Source organism: Octopus sinensis, linkage group LG6 (genome assembly GCF_006345805.1).
Source record: "Octopus sinensis linkage group LG6, ASM634580v1, whole genome shotgun sequence".
Classification (NCBI taxonomy): domain Eukaryota; kingdom Metazoa; phylum Mollusca; class Cephalopoda; order Octopoda; family Octopodidae; genus Octopus; species Octopus sinensis.
Window position 1 is genome coordinate 96,299,391 of NC_043002.1, and position 16,001 is coordinate 96,315,391.

Here is a 16,001-nt window from a genome sequence, read left to right on the forward strand (position 1 = left end):
CGTCTCTAATTTTCTTTCTTAATCTATTTTGCTGTTTCCTTCTGATGTATAATAGTTTAATTTTAGCACTTTAGAACACCAAACTGCCTGAGTCGATATGGGAAACTCCACATGGTGGGCCAACCTGCAAGAAATAGCAGGCAATTCTTTCTCAAATCACACCTGATCAATGACACTGAGTAGGGTCATAGGTACACAATGATTCATGATGTTCACAAAAGTCATTGCTTATAGGTCTAATCTGGGGTTAAACTATAACAATAACCAGACTGTCATTTTCCTTGGTATTTTGATACTCCATTACTAAGTATTTCTATTATACATTCTACTGTAACTTCAAGATCTTTACTAATATCATCCAGATGAGCTGAGAATTCATAATTCTTCATTCAAGAAACTGATGACTTTATCTAGACAATCAGTGCAATGCATCTTTATTTGGTGTGTTATTTTTCTGGGTTTTGATTACTAATATTTTGTTACAGTATTATTAAGCTGATAGTTTGAACAAGACCTATTGAGTCAAGTACGTCAACACCAACATCAAAATAATAATCAAATGGAAATTGTAGTCAAGATACCCGTGCTGGTGGCACATAAAAAGCACCCACTACACTCAAGGAGTGGTTGCCGTTAGGAAGGGCATCCAGCTGTAGAAACACTGCCAGATCAGACTAGAGCCTGGCACAGCTTCCTGGCTTCCTAGACCCCGGTCAAACTGTCCAACCCATGCTAGCATGGAAAATGGACGTTAAACGATGTTGATGATATGTTATATTTTAGATCACTTTTCAAGAAATTTGTATCATTGGACCAAAGGCAGGTTAGTATGAAAAACATGTCAGCTAACAGATAAAACCTCTAGTCATCAGAGTGGTAGACTATTGTTGGTTTGTATTAGCATGAAGCCCTATGAAAATATAAACTGAAGATATTTATGTTGTAACATCTGATGGAACAGAATGTAACATTTCATGCAAGACACTTTATTTCTGAAAAAGAATATATAATTCTTATGGATTACAAAGTGTTGTACTTGTTTTTTCCAGAGAAAGCAAACATACATGTAAGTGTGTAGTACAGTCTCATTCCAGCTTAAAGACTCACCATTTCATTGTGTTAACCCTTTTTTCTTAGGGGCAAACAACTACCTACATACCTGAGGACTACCTCAGCTAACATGACTTAGGATAATTTCATATTTATTCTACTTGTGAAGAATTATGTGAATGCACATAGCCTAGTGTCTGATTTATGATCATAAGGTCATAGGTTCAATTCCTGAACAGGGCAACATGTTGCATCCTTGAATAAGGCCCTTTATTATGTATTATATTGGATCATCTCATAAATAATGTAGTTTTACAATTGCATGAACTAAAAGTCGAAGGGGGATGGGATAAACTACCTGCATCAACTTGCTATAAAAGCAGGTAATAATTTTACCTTGTACTTATTCTTAGTGAAAGTTTTGAAGAGTGCAGGCTGATTTTAAGTTATTTTTTCAATGCTATATTGGAAGTGACAAAGGATCATATTCGACATATTTTGCTGTATGAGTTCAATAAAGGCAACAATGCAATGGAAAGTGCGAGGAATATTAATGCAGTGTATGGAGATTGGACAATAAGTGTAAGCCAGCATCACTGGTGGTTCCAGAAATTCCAAGCCAGAAACTACAGCCTAGAAAACAAGCCTCGTCCTGGAAGATCTGTAGAGTTCAACAAGGACATCCTGCTAACACTGGTGGAAGAAAATCCCATCATAACTGTTGGGGAACTAGCAGAGAAGCTTGGATTTGGTCATTGACACCTGCAAGACATCAGAAAAATCAGCAAATTGGGTCAGTGTGCTCCTCACAAACTTTCTGAATCTAATCATGCGCCGAGAGTGAATGTGGACTATTCTTTGCTGTCATGTATCAGGAATGAACCGTTTTGTGACCGAATAGTGACTGGTGACAAGAAATGGGTTCTCTATAAAAATGTCAAGTGTCAAAGGTGGTGGGTAGGGAAAGGAGAAACACTGGTACCCCAGGCTCAAGAAGGTCTTCACCCACATAAGGTATTGTTGTTTGTTTGGTGGATATGAAAGGTTTAGTCCACTTTGAACTGTTAAACCTAAATCAAATAATAACAAAGGAGATCTGCGAACAGCTTGAGAGACTTAAGTCAGTACTAGAACAATGATGAGCATCATCGGTTTCAAGACAAAATAACGATCTCAAAAACTGCAACTTTTTCAAATATAAAATATCCATCAGGATAATACTTGACGACATTCAGCAAGGATGACATTCCAAAGGCTGCAGCAGTTTGAATGGGAAACGATGCCCCACCCTCTATATCCACCGGTCATTGCCCCATCTGATTATCATTTAGTCTGCAGTCTTCAAAATCATTTGGACCGAAAAATATCAATTCTGTAGACAAGGTCAGAACAGTACTGGAGGAATATTTTTCATCAGAGACAAGTGAATTTTGGAGAGGGGCCTTGCAAGTCTATCAGATATATGCAAGAGCATTGTAGAAAATGAAGGAGAGTATATTTTAGATTAAAAAAGAACTTTGTTTATCTTAGTTTTGAAAAATGAAAGAAGTATAAAAAAAAACGCATTATTTATGGGATGACCCAATACATATAAGCCCTTGCTCCAGCTGAAATTGAACACAACTTTGGTTTCCAGCTGGGTTAATGAGGAGGAGGGCCAAAAAGATGTCTATGTCTGCTCATGGCCATACAAACACCTAAAACAATAAAAGTTTGTTATATGTTACCAAATCAAGACACATTTCCAAGTGATGGCTACAGTTTGTGAAGAAATATAAAAGTTGCTACAAAAACAAGGCTTCACTGATAAACTCTCATGGTGATGCCACATCCATAACACAGCCAAAAAATGTGTCCCAAAGAATATCTTTGCTTTTCTGAGCCTGAAAATAAGTGTCCCAAACTACAATGCAAAGGTAATATCTAGAATGGTATACTACTTTGACTTCTGTCACTTACACAAACATCCCAGACCTCATCTAAAAGAAAGTACTTACTCAACACCACTTGAATAAGGTCACTCAATAGCATAATTCAGGTCAACTTCATGTATTTACAATCATGTGAATTCTAAAATTGACTTTAGCATGATAGAGTGGCATATCACATTGTGAACAATGATATCAAGTTTCCTTACATTTCTCTTTTGCTTTCCATACTGTGCATCTTTTTGAAGCATTTGTCTTCTTGGCATTGGGGGGAAACAGTCGTGGAAAATGTCCACATCCCGTCACCATGCAGTGAAGTGAGAGTCTGGCGTGGGAATGTCCACACATTCTATACTTTGACAGGTCTGATGCTTCTATCATTTCACAGAACAATAGATTCTTGAATGTCAATCTGTTCCCCACACTACCAAGAATCTACCTAATAAAATGTGAGTTCACGACACACATGTCAACTATATACAAGAAAAATGTTTTGTACCATTTCACAAATATTTTCATCAATTTGTGTGTCATGACCACTGATCTGAGTGATCAACCTTGTCTTCATTGCATGGAACAACTACACTCAGTTTCATTATTGCATTACCATCCACATATTGTCTCCTAGTGTCCTTCATGCTAGCAGAATACATTGTGGATAACATGCAGACGTTTTTCTTGTCACACCACACTAGAGTGAGAATGCTGCAGTCAGTGCATTGGTATGTTGTTTCCCCTTTCAAAGTTTTATCTTGTAAAGATCAGGCGGCATGTTTTTCCTGTGTGTCCTCACAGTCCTACAGGTATTAGTCCTCCTCACCTGCAGCTGCAGGAAGAGGTATAGACTGCAAAACCAGTTGTCCATATATATATATTGCAGCCTTTGTCAAACAAGATTTCATTCAGTGACAACACAACATCAGTTGATGATAGAGTAGACACTGACCAGTGTAGATTTTGTCATTCTGGCCTGACTAGTGTAGATTTTGTCATTCCATGTGTACCCACAGGCTCTGCAAGTTGACTGGCATATTTTATAAACCTTGACTCCAAAGCAGTCACATTTGGTCAGAGCCTTCTCTTGAATTTCCACAAACTCTCATCTTTGCAAATGTCTTGTGCGAGGAGATACACTGTTCTGAAATTGTCAGTCATTTCTTTGATGATAGGACATATTTTGTGCAGCCTGTCATCCTGGTTCTCACCTGAGTTGAAATGTAGATTTTGAAGAAGCTTCAAAAATCGATCATGTGGCATCATTTCTGGAAAGAAAGGTGTTGACTTGGCTGGATCCTGATTGTAATATAATGTCAGGGTCAGTTTCTTCATGATGCCCATCATTATCAGCAGGGCAAGTAGAACTTTGATTTTGTCTCTTGTGGTTGGAAACCAATCACCACCATACCCAGGTCTAACATGCTAAGAATGGTTTACAGCATAATCATTAATTTTGTCCACTATATATGGGAACATTTCATCCATCAAAAACTCATGGAAGATTTCCAATGGCAAACTTCCATATTCAGGGTTTGCCTTTATGCCAGGCATACCAGTAAACCGATGCCATTTTATAAAATTGTCTCTCACTCACCATACGACATTCTGTTGTCCAGGACTATTCACTGCTACCTACCTGTACCTTTGTTTCACCAGAATATCATCATCACTATCAGAATCATCTGATTCTAAACTAGGAAAACACTCACTCTCCAAGTCAGTGTCCAAACCAGAAGAAACAAGTGGTGAGGTGGTGGAGCCTGGTGTAGCTTAGCATGACGAACATAAATTCATCAAAACAGGACACAATGACAATGTTGATTGAGCCTGAGTAGTAGGATATGAGAACCATAAATTCAATGAAACAGGAGCTTGGTGTAGCTTAGAATGACGACCATAAATTCGTCAAAACAGGAAACAACGACAATGTTGATTGAGCCTGAGTGGTAGGATATGACAGCCATAAATTCACTGAATCAATGATGGAGCTGACAAAGCCAGAGAGGCAGAATCTGCCTCTTGGGTTGTGAATATTTACATGAAACATCTAGTTGGCCTATCAGTTGGCAGGTGGACCGGTACTAACTCAAGCAACAGGTTCTAAGTCAGGCAGCATATAATTATGTCGACTGATTTAAAGCATATACATTGCTTGCGTAAATTTGTCAACTATTTTAAAAGGGTTAATGAACCAGAACAACAAAGAAAACTGCGGGAAAATGTCTCTTAACAAAATAAACATAGAAATAAAAATCCTAAAACTAAGAGCTGGCCCAAATTAACAAAAATTCAAAATTGGTAAATGAATTCACAACTTTCGTTGCCTTTGATGTTATCAATTTATATACTAATATACCCTATGACTATGGAATAACTGCAATCAAATACTGTCTAGACACACACTAATCTAAACTGTTGACATGCATTGAAAAAGATCTCATCACTGATGCACTAAAATTCATCCTTCAAAACACCTACTTTGTTCAGCATACCAATTCATCCTTCAAAACAACTACTTTAGTTCAGCATACCAACAAATTTCAAGACTGCAATGGTAATGAAGGTAGCCCCTACATATATCAATTTAGTCATAGGATTCCATGAACTAAAAATTTACAGCCAATCCATTCTTCTCTTCGGAGACACCTTCTAAACACAACTCTAAAATAATTGGGAAAGCTACCTGGGTGATTGTTTTATCCAGGAAAACCTGGATGCACATGCACTCACAAGATTCAAAAATATGCTGAAGAACCTAAACAAAATCATCCATTCTTCAATGGAGTTGAACAACAAGGAACCTGCCTTCCTGGATACTGTAATCACCAACAAGGATGGGAAAATAGAAACAGACATATTCTATAAATACACAGGCTCCAAACAGTACCTTCTATTCACCACACACAAAAACTATCTTCCCAGTTAACTTTCCTTTCATATTGCTGCAGCTCTTATGTGTCCATAGCTTGCACCAGGTACATCTTATGGAGTTTTTATCTATGCCTTTTCCACATATTGAGCAGGCCCATCTACCAGAAGGGATTTGTAATTTATCTGCCTTCCTACTTACCAAGAATTTGGCTTTTGCTAGATTGACTCTAGGCCCTTCGATTCTAGACCTTGCTTCCACACCTGAAACTTCTCCTTTAGTTCTGGTAGTGACTCAGATATTAGAGCAAGGTTATCAGCATAGAAGAGCTCCGAGGGGCATCCTGTCTTGAATTCCTCTGTTATTGCCTGGAGGATTATGATGAATAGGGAGGGGCTGAAGACTGATCCTTGATGGACCCCCACTTCTACCCGGAATTCTTGCTTATACTCATTGCCAACCTTCATCTTAATGAGAGCATCCGTGTACATGTCTTGTATAGCTCTCAATAACCACTCATCTATTCCTAGTTTCCACATTGACCACCAGATAAGGGATCGGTAGACCTTGTCAAAGGCTTTCTCCACATCAACGAAAGCCACGTACAGAGGTTTATCTTTGGCTAGGAATTTCTCCTGCAGCTAACTTACCAGAAATATAGCGTCAGTGGTGCTTCTCCCTGGCATAAAACCAAACAGCATCTCATCTAAACTAACTCTCTCCTTAATTAGTTTCATCACCTGATCTAACAATTTGATACCTCGGTAATTATTCCTATCTAATGCATCACCTTTACTTTGTAGCAGTTGACTATGGTGCTGCTACACCAGTCATCGGGTATAACTCCTTCAGGTATTACCTGGTTGACTATACAGGTGACTAGACTATAGCCTACACTGCCAGATATCTTAAGCATCTCTGCAATGATTCCTGATGGGCCAGGGGCTTTCCCTGTCAACATACCCTTCATTGCTTTATCTACCAAGGTACTGCCAATTCGGATAGCTGGTCCCTCTGTTGGGTTGACATTTGGCAGACTCTCTTTCTCCCATTCATTCTCTTCATTTAGCAACCTTTCATAGTGGTATCTCCAAGTCTCTCTCTTTGCAGCATCATTAAATGCAGGCAAACCATCATCAATGTGGACACATTTCTCTCCCATGACAACATGATTCTCTCTCACACACTGTCTTGCAACATGAAACACTTCAAGTTTTTGGTCCACACGACACAGAACATTAGTAAATTTAATATATATATATATATATTAATTATAATAAGGGGTAAAAATCATTAATGATTTATGGAGAATCTATGGTGGTAATAGTGTCATTTGGCATCTATTTTTCAGCGCATGGTGAGGCACATAGCCAATCCCTTGTTATAATTATGTATTTAATTATAAAATATTTATATATATATATATATGTATGTAAATACATACACATGTGCGTGTGTATGTGTGTGGTGTATAACAAAAAGATGTTGACACTCCCTCATCACTATCACCATCATAAATACACTAAACTAGAAGCTAGGGATTGGCTTGTTTGAAACCTGTAACCAAGCTACAATAAAGATAAAAAAAGAATTAATAAAAATAAATAAACCACTTAAGAAGCCACAGCTTATCAATTGAATTTATCTCAATTTGAGATCTTTTCTGTTTGATACACATGCTCCAATTTTATTTTAAATTTTTTCACAGATTAGTTTTATGAGCCAATCACAGTATTTGAAAATGTTGATTTCTATTGATTTTATCACTGAGATTAATAAAATTAAATTTTTAAAGGAATGCAACATTTTTTACTATCAACTTTTTCTGAAAATTGTTGTGGTGTTCATAATCACCATGCAGAAATTTAAAATAAACTCTGTCCATTTGTGTCAAACTGAAAGGATCTTCAATGAATGCTAGTAAAGATAACATATGATCACAAGTGTTCTTACCGAGACAATCACATCTTTTTGTCATCATCATCATTATCATAATCATCATTATTTAACATCTGGTTTCCATGCTGGCATGGGTTAGGTGATTTGACTAGAGATGGTAAGTGCAAGGACCACACCAGGCTCAGTTGTCTGTTCCAGCATAGTTTCTATGGCTGGATGTCCTTCCTAATGCCAGCCACTCCTCAGAGTGTACTGAGTGCTTTTTATGTGATACTAGCACCAGTATCAATTCTGCTGTGGGAGATGGGTTTTCTTGAGTAATGAAATGCACCAGATATCTCAGTCCTTAGTCATCTCTTTTGTAATGCTCAGTGTCTTGAGATCAGCCTTCAATATTTCATCCCATGTCTTCCTGGGTCTCTCTATCTTCCATAAGTTCCATCCACTTTAAGTGTTTGGCACTTCTGTATGCAGCTGTCTACCTCCATTTGCATCACATGACCAAATCAGTACAATCTTCTCTCTTGCACACTACTTTTAGTTCCTCTAGTGCCCAACTTTTTCCTCAAAACATTAGCACTCTTTTGCACTTGTACACTGACATTGTATATCCAGCAGAGCATACTAGCTTCATTTCCCTCTATCCTTCACGTGTCTTCTCCATTCAGAGCCCAAATCTCACTACCATGTAGCATTACTGTTTGTATACATGTATCTTGTAATCTTCCTTTCTCAGAGAGAGAGAGAGAGAGAGAGAGACATTTGGTTGCCAACAGAGGTGAATTTTTTCCATCCTATTCTTATTTTAGTAATTACCTTTTCTGAGCATCCTCCCCCACAGCTAATTAGGTCCTCTAGGTAGCAGAAATTACCCACTACTTCTAAAGAGTCTCTGGAGCATTTAAGAAAATTGACTTCCTGAGTATCTGTAGCTTTATGGCTCCTATGCATCTTTCACATATGAACACTACCTTCTCTGATAACCTTCCTATTATGCCATTGCACCTCTATTGTGTCCATAACTTGCACTGAGTACACCAAATGAAATTTGTATGTATATATATATATAGTGCAGGATTTTGCACCATATTATTATTCTTCCTTTACCAAGGTTTATTAAACATGACAATCTGTTCACCTTCTTTACATTCTTCACTGCTCCCTTCACCATTCTCATGAGGAATACAGCTTTAAATAATGCAGTAGATATGTAGGGAAAGTAAGTTGATGCTTATGAGTGAAAGTATTTAAGATTCTATTAGTTCAGATTTGTTCTAACATACTTTTATCTGTAACTAGCAGTATAACCCGGCCTTGCCCGTGATTAAGTTACGATTATTAAGCTAATCAAGTTCTTTATTTCAAACTAAACTAATATAGACGTCAAATTTGGGCGAAATCCATTGAAATTAGTTATATTATATATATATATATATATATATATATATATATATATATATATATTATATAAATATGATATAATATAAATATATATGGGCAACAGACACGAACACACATACACACACGTACGTACGTACACCTATTGCATGTTTTGTGCACGCATACATGTTCATAAACAGAAATGAATGGAAAAAATATTCTTAAATTTGTAGATTAACACTCGCACGATTTTCACTAAGAAAAAAATCGTTTTTTTTTGCGTGGAATAAACTACTCTGGCCACAAAACCCTTTTTGTAATCCGTGAAACGGAGTGAGGTGTGGTGGAAGCCTCGCAAATTGTACCCATTTATATTGTGTAATTCACTGACAAATTGTTACTCACCTCTTTGTTTCTTTGTTGTTAAATAAATGGATTGTCAACAAAACACTTTTTTACTCGGCGTAAAATAAAAACAAAACTCTTTCGCACCCAAAGTAATGTGTGTGTGAGAGAGAGAGAGGGGGAGAAAGATGAATGATTTAAAATAAATATATTGTAATTGTTGTGTGAGAAAGTATATATACTATGATTATAAAATATAGTGTCTTTCAAAAACAAAAAAACAAAAACATTTTACATTTTATTTTTTATGAACGTCATCACTTACTCTCTCTCCCTCTCTCACTTTGTCTTTCCTGTGAAACTCTCTGCCTCCTTCTTCCACTTTTTTTTTGTTAGACGTCATCAAAAAAGCTAAGGCTGTTTATGAACGTTGTCATTTACTCTCTGTCTCTCTCCCTTTGTCTTTCCCGTGAAACTCTCTGCCTCCTTCTTCCACTTTTCTTTATCTTATTTTTTTTGTTAGATGCTGTCAAAAAAGCAATGGCTGGTATTTTTTGTGACTAAAAGCTATGTCTGAAAATAGATATTTACGCTATCCATGGGTGCCTCAGAGAAAAAAATAAGTTGACAAAACCAAAATAGGGTATTGACAAATGTCCTCCTAAAATTGGAGCGACATGTGTGCTAATTTGTGGACATGCATAAATTACAATCATGTACACACACACACACACACACACACATCCTCCCTTATATAGATATGATGATTAAATAGCTTCTGTAATTCATCATCATTATTTTAAATCTGTTTGCATGGGTTAGATGTTTTAATATAGAAGATTTCAGGAGTAAATACCCTTTGAATTTCATTAAATTTCATTTGAAATTAATGAACATGTCAATCATTTTAACTTTCTTTTACCAGAAGAAAAAAAAACCACTTTAAAATAGTGTTAATCTCTAAAGAAGATGAATGAAATTCGTATCATAATTAATGGTGATTTAAGAATGGGCAGAAACTTATGCTAATCAAATTGTTCAGGAATAAGAAATCATTAGCACCATTAATTGGCAGGTCAGCTCCATTATTAATTGTTGCAGAGGTCTAAGGCAATAATATAGAAAGGGAAAATTTCAGGGATTTTGGGCTAAATGATCAAGTAATTAAGGTGATAGAGCTTTAAGACACAATATACAAGTGATGTAAAGTACCTAAGACGCAGTTGAAGGTAGAACAAGTATTAACAATAGAAACAAGTGGGCACTAAATTTTACTGTTGCTCATATCTGTTCATTTAATTATCATAAAGCCGTTCAGAAGGTGAAGTTCACAATAGACAGTATGTCTACTTGTTGCAGCTCATTTAAGAATTAATTGATAATAGGAGAAATAAAACTGAAGTGAATCAAGTGAGAGTGGGATAGCTGGAGTTTCAGAGGATTGGAAGACGTTTAAGAGACTACTGTCTCTGTACAAAGAGCAGACTAGATGTGACATTTTATGGCAATCCTTTGTATACTCTTTTACTTGTTTCAGTTATTTGACTGTGGCCATGCTGGAGCACCGCCTTTAGTCGAGTACATCGACCCCAGGACTTATTCTTTGTAAGCCTAGTACTTACTCTATCGGTCACTTTTGCCGAACCACTAAGTTACGGGGACGTAAACACACCAGCATCGGTTATCAAGCGATGTTGGGGAGACAAAGACAGATACACAAACATATACGACAGGCTCCTTTCAGTTTCCATCTGCCAAATCCACTCACAAGGCTTTGGTTGGCTCGAGGCTATAGTAGAAGACACTTGCCCAAGGTGCCACTCTGTGGGACTGAACCTGGAATCATGTGGTTCGTAAGCAAGCTACTTACCACACAGCCACTCCTATGCCTATATGAAACCTAGAACTATTTTTTCTTTTTAATTGTAGGGTTTTTGAAATAAGTGGGTAAGGGAAGAAGAAACTGGAGACACTTTTCAAAGATTTTCAACAGAGTGGTCTCTGTTAAAAGGCATTCAAAAGACAGACAGTTGTGTGGTGATGGTATTCGACTGGGGAATGGATTAAATCTACTATGTAAGAATAAGTTCAGCTTATCTAACACGTTTCTTTCTACTTAATTTCACTCAAAAGCCATAGGTCAAACTAAAGGTAATTTCAAAGCTAATTTCTTAAACTGTACTTGAATCTAAAACTAAACTATGTTCCAAATTAAGCTTTCATACAAAATGGTTTATATTATTAAAGCAATACTACTCAGACTGTAGATTGCAATTTATAAGACTAGCTAAAATCACTGCTACTTTCACGGTTTCAATGATTAGATAGTGGTCAAGCTGATGTGCTATCATCAAGGGTTTTAGTGATCATATTGATCTCTGTACATTGTCTGGGGTTGATTTTCATCAGTTTTAGTTTCCGAGTCACTGGTCAGTCTGAGGCTACAGTTGCTCAAAGTGTCGTGCAGGGGGATCAAACGCAGGTCCACATGGTTGCCAAACGAATTTTTTTTTAACTAAATGGCCATGCCTGTAACTATTACCTTTAATCAATTATTACTCTTTTACTTGTTTCAGTCATTTGACTGTGGCCATGCTGGAGCACTGCCTTTAGTCGAACAAATCGACACCAGGACTAGCACTTATTCTATCAGTCTCTTTTGCCAAACCGCTAAGTTACGGGGCGTAAACATACCGGCATCGGTTGTCAAGCGATGTTGGAGGGACAAACATAAAAACACAAACATATACACATACATATATATATATATATATATATATATATATATATGACGGGCTTCCTTCAGTTTCCGCCTACCAAATCCACTCACTTTGGTCAGCCCGAGGCTATAGTAGAAGACACTTACCCAGGGTACCATGCAGTGTGACTGAACCTGGAACCATGTGGTTCGTAAGTAAGCTACTTACCACACAGCCACTCCTAGTTTTTTTTTTTGTTTTTTTATTGGAAGTTACTTATACATATATATATACATATATATACATATATATATATATATATCATAGTGCATTGTTGTACCATTCAAAACTTTTTATTCTTTATAAACAATACACAATGCTTCAAGCGAACTAACTCTCCTGATAGTATTATCGTTGGGATTTAATATTGCTTTAGGTTACATCCAGTCAGTCAGATACGGTAGCTACTATCTTGGCTGTAAAGTGAAGTATTCCAGCTTCTGTTATCAAGTGAAGACAAAATTGTTTACAGTGAAGAGAGATAACTCTCATCTATTTACATTGCACTTTTGTTATTGAAAATACAGCTGACCGACAGGATCTTGACTTAACAAAGCGCTTCACTTTGAAGCCAGATCGTAATGTTTTTCTTCCAGTCACTTTCATAAAACGTAACCAGTCATTGGGTAGCTTAACACTACAGGTATTACTGCAACAAGTATTGACTAATCTTTGAATTCAGCTTTATAATTTAGTTCTGCAGAGCTCACAGCACACATATATCTCCCATATATATAATTATATACATATATGTATAGAGTCACAGATATATCTTGTATCATTGAAAGTAAGTATACATATCTTCCTAGTATCTATAAAATTTCAGTTTTAATTCTTTTAGATTTGTTACCGCTGTCACTTTCGGTTCAATGTTTGCGGTTTAGTGCAATCGTCAAACTAGAAATATACATGCGCGTGCGCGTGAAAAAGAGAGAGAGAGAGTGTGTGTGTGTAGCAGGATTACTTGAAATATTGTATATCCTCATTGAAATCCTCCAATTAATAACCGATTTCGTTAATCCGATGGATACTAATGTTTTTAAAATGCAATAATAACCCTAAGGCAAAAATATAAAGAATTTATTTTAATTGAGAGTCCTGTTAACTGCAGGTTTTGCTGGAGCAATCGATTCGCAATGCCTTTTAAAAAGTCGTCTTTTAATTGTAGAAAAAATGTTTATTCATAACTATATTAATAGAGTACTCGTTCACCTTCTATAATGAAAGAAAAAGTATTTTGAGTGAATACTGCAAGTTTCTCACGATGTTTTCAGTTCAACCAGGTACATAAATAAAAATATACAGGCCTATATAAAATGTTTGCATGTAGAATGACATTTTCACAAGACAAACTTTCGGATTAACTGTTACGCACAGGTCGGAATTTCTTCAAGTTTTTTTTTTTTTTAATTCTGGGATTTTTATAAATTTTATAATATCCCACATTCCAAAACACTTAGTAGGAGGGCGAACTTTAAAAGATATTTTTTTAATCCACGTTTTTCAAACGTCCCCTTCCAACTCATAAGTGCCTTCATGATTTTGTTTTCTTTTTCTTTATTTTTCTTCTACACTTTGAAACGCATGTAATCCGTACGTTTGGAAGTGATTTTTGAAGCAGCAAAGACAAATAATTAACTGGATTTATCAATCTTATAGCTGTAGACTACCGACATATATGATCAAATAATAACTCCCACCAAGGGACAGAAGAAAGGTTTTAGATCCTCATTATAGATTTAAACACTGTGTGTGTGTGTGCGTGCGTGCGTGTGTATCTATATGAATATCACCGAAGGAGAAACTAGATGAATGTACAGTGTAGCCCAAAATAGGTTTACAGTAATTCAACTATCTCTTTCGCATTCATATATCAACAGTTTAGATCTTAATTATAAACAAACATGAAACCATTATTCTATGCTAATTTAGTTAATTTTGTCAGACTCCATTTTCAGTTTGTAAGATAGAAATTTAAATGTAATAAAATGTTTTAAAAGAAATTTGAAGTGCCTCCGTGATAACTAAACCTACTTTTGGGCCACCCTGTATATCATTGCTATTATGTTAAACTGTCGTATGTCCAAATTTGGCCAAATGCGTTTTTTTTTGTTTTGTTTTTTTTTGCAATATTTATTTTAGCTCGTAATAGCCGGTTCCTTTGATCAAACTATCGTCGTATCTCCAGCTGATTCAAATTCCAAGATATGAAAAAATGTTATGTAGTACAACGGTTTTACTATGGAATGGTAAAACTATTTTTTCGCTTTCTGAAAAAGCAATGATTTAGACTTACGGAGATGTACTTGCATAGCAAGTGACCTGATCTGAGGTCGTGTGCTGGAAAGAAAACAATTGCAGCGTGGAAGGTATTTATAAGCTATTTAAGAAAAACACCTTCCACGCTGCAATATATATATATATATTATTATTATTATTATTAACTTTTTTATCTCCATTTTCTTTTCTTCTTTTAAATGGATATAAGCTGTATGCTTAATATAAACCTATTGTTTTAAGTGAATTTCATTCCCCCCAAATACTAAGTATTGAACCAGTATTTCCTTGAATGTAAACATATGAAACGAGAAGATCACTACTGGAAGAGTTTGTAAGATTCTAGTTAGGCAAACGGGACAGGATTTTCATCGCGAAAAGTACTAAGAGTGCTGGAGGGTACGAAATTTTTTCTCCGAAAATGAGCGGATTACTATAACATAACTAAAAATAGGGAAAAGCAAAAAAAAAAAATCATGTACGCGGTGGTTATTGATCCGAAAGCATGATAGAGCCGAAAGCGAGACGTGTGAAAAACAGGTTAATAAAAAGTCCGCCCCAAAGTGTTTTAAAATGTGCGAAAAAACTCGAAGAAATTCTGATTTATGCGTGACAGCGATTCTTTTCACTCCCTGAAAATTACATTTCAAATTTTATAGAAACTTTCTGAATCATTTGTCGAAGAACGTTTTCTCATGTTTTCAATTAAAAAAAAATTACGAGGTTTATAAATGTGTATGTAGCTGTCGATAAAGTATACACTCACGTACCAATAGTCGTGGAGTAGGAACAAATATACATACACATATATTGTTTTCGTTTATAATTATATTTTCATCCTTAAAAAATTTGAAGCAACAATGCTTCAAATTTCTGAAAGTGTAACACCAATGCGTTCAGTGATTTTATTCTATTATTTATTCTTTTACTTGTTTCACTCATTTGACTGTGGCCACGCTGGAGCACCGCCTTGACTGGTTTGGTCGAGCAAATCGTCCCCAAGCCTTATTTAAGCCTAGTACTTATTTTATCGGTCTATTTTGCCGAATCGCTAAGTTACGGGGACCTAAACTACCAACACGAGTTGTCAAGCGGTGATGTGGGGACAAACACAGATAAAACGTAACGCACACGTAAATATATACACGTCTTCTACTATAGTCTGACCAAACCTCGTGAGTGAATATAGTAGGCGGAAACTGAAAGAAGCTGGTCGTACACACATTTATATATATATAGATAGATAGAGAGAGAGAGAGGATATGTTCCCCTCCTTTCGGTTTTTTTTTTCGACTGCGGAAATTCCGAATCAGCAAAAAGAAAATCAGTATTTCAAAATTTTTATTTCACCCAGACTCCAATTGTTGTGGCATGGTTTCTACAGCTGGATGCCCTTCCTAATGCCAGCCACTTTATACAGTGTGCTGAGTGCCTTTTACGTGTCACAGGCACGGGTGCATTTATGCAGCACTGGCATGGGTACATTTTATGTGACAC

The 16,001-nt window shown here is 36.2% G+C and overlaps 1 protein-coding gene across 1 annotated transcript in view; it reads left to right on the plus strand.

Annotated features, from left to right (window-relative positions):
• Positions 1-14,577: 14,577 nt before the first annotated feature.
• LOC115213015 (4-coumarate--CoA ligase 2) overlaps positions 14,578-16,001 on the plus strand; it is a 36,727-nt gene continuing 35,303 nt past the window's right edge. The window contains exon 1 of the mRNA XM_029781912.2: positions 14,578-14,596. The gene's annotated coding sequence lies outside the window, so the exon portion shown is untranslated. The remainder of the gene's footprint in view (positions 14,597-16,001) is intronic.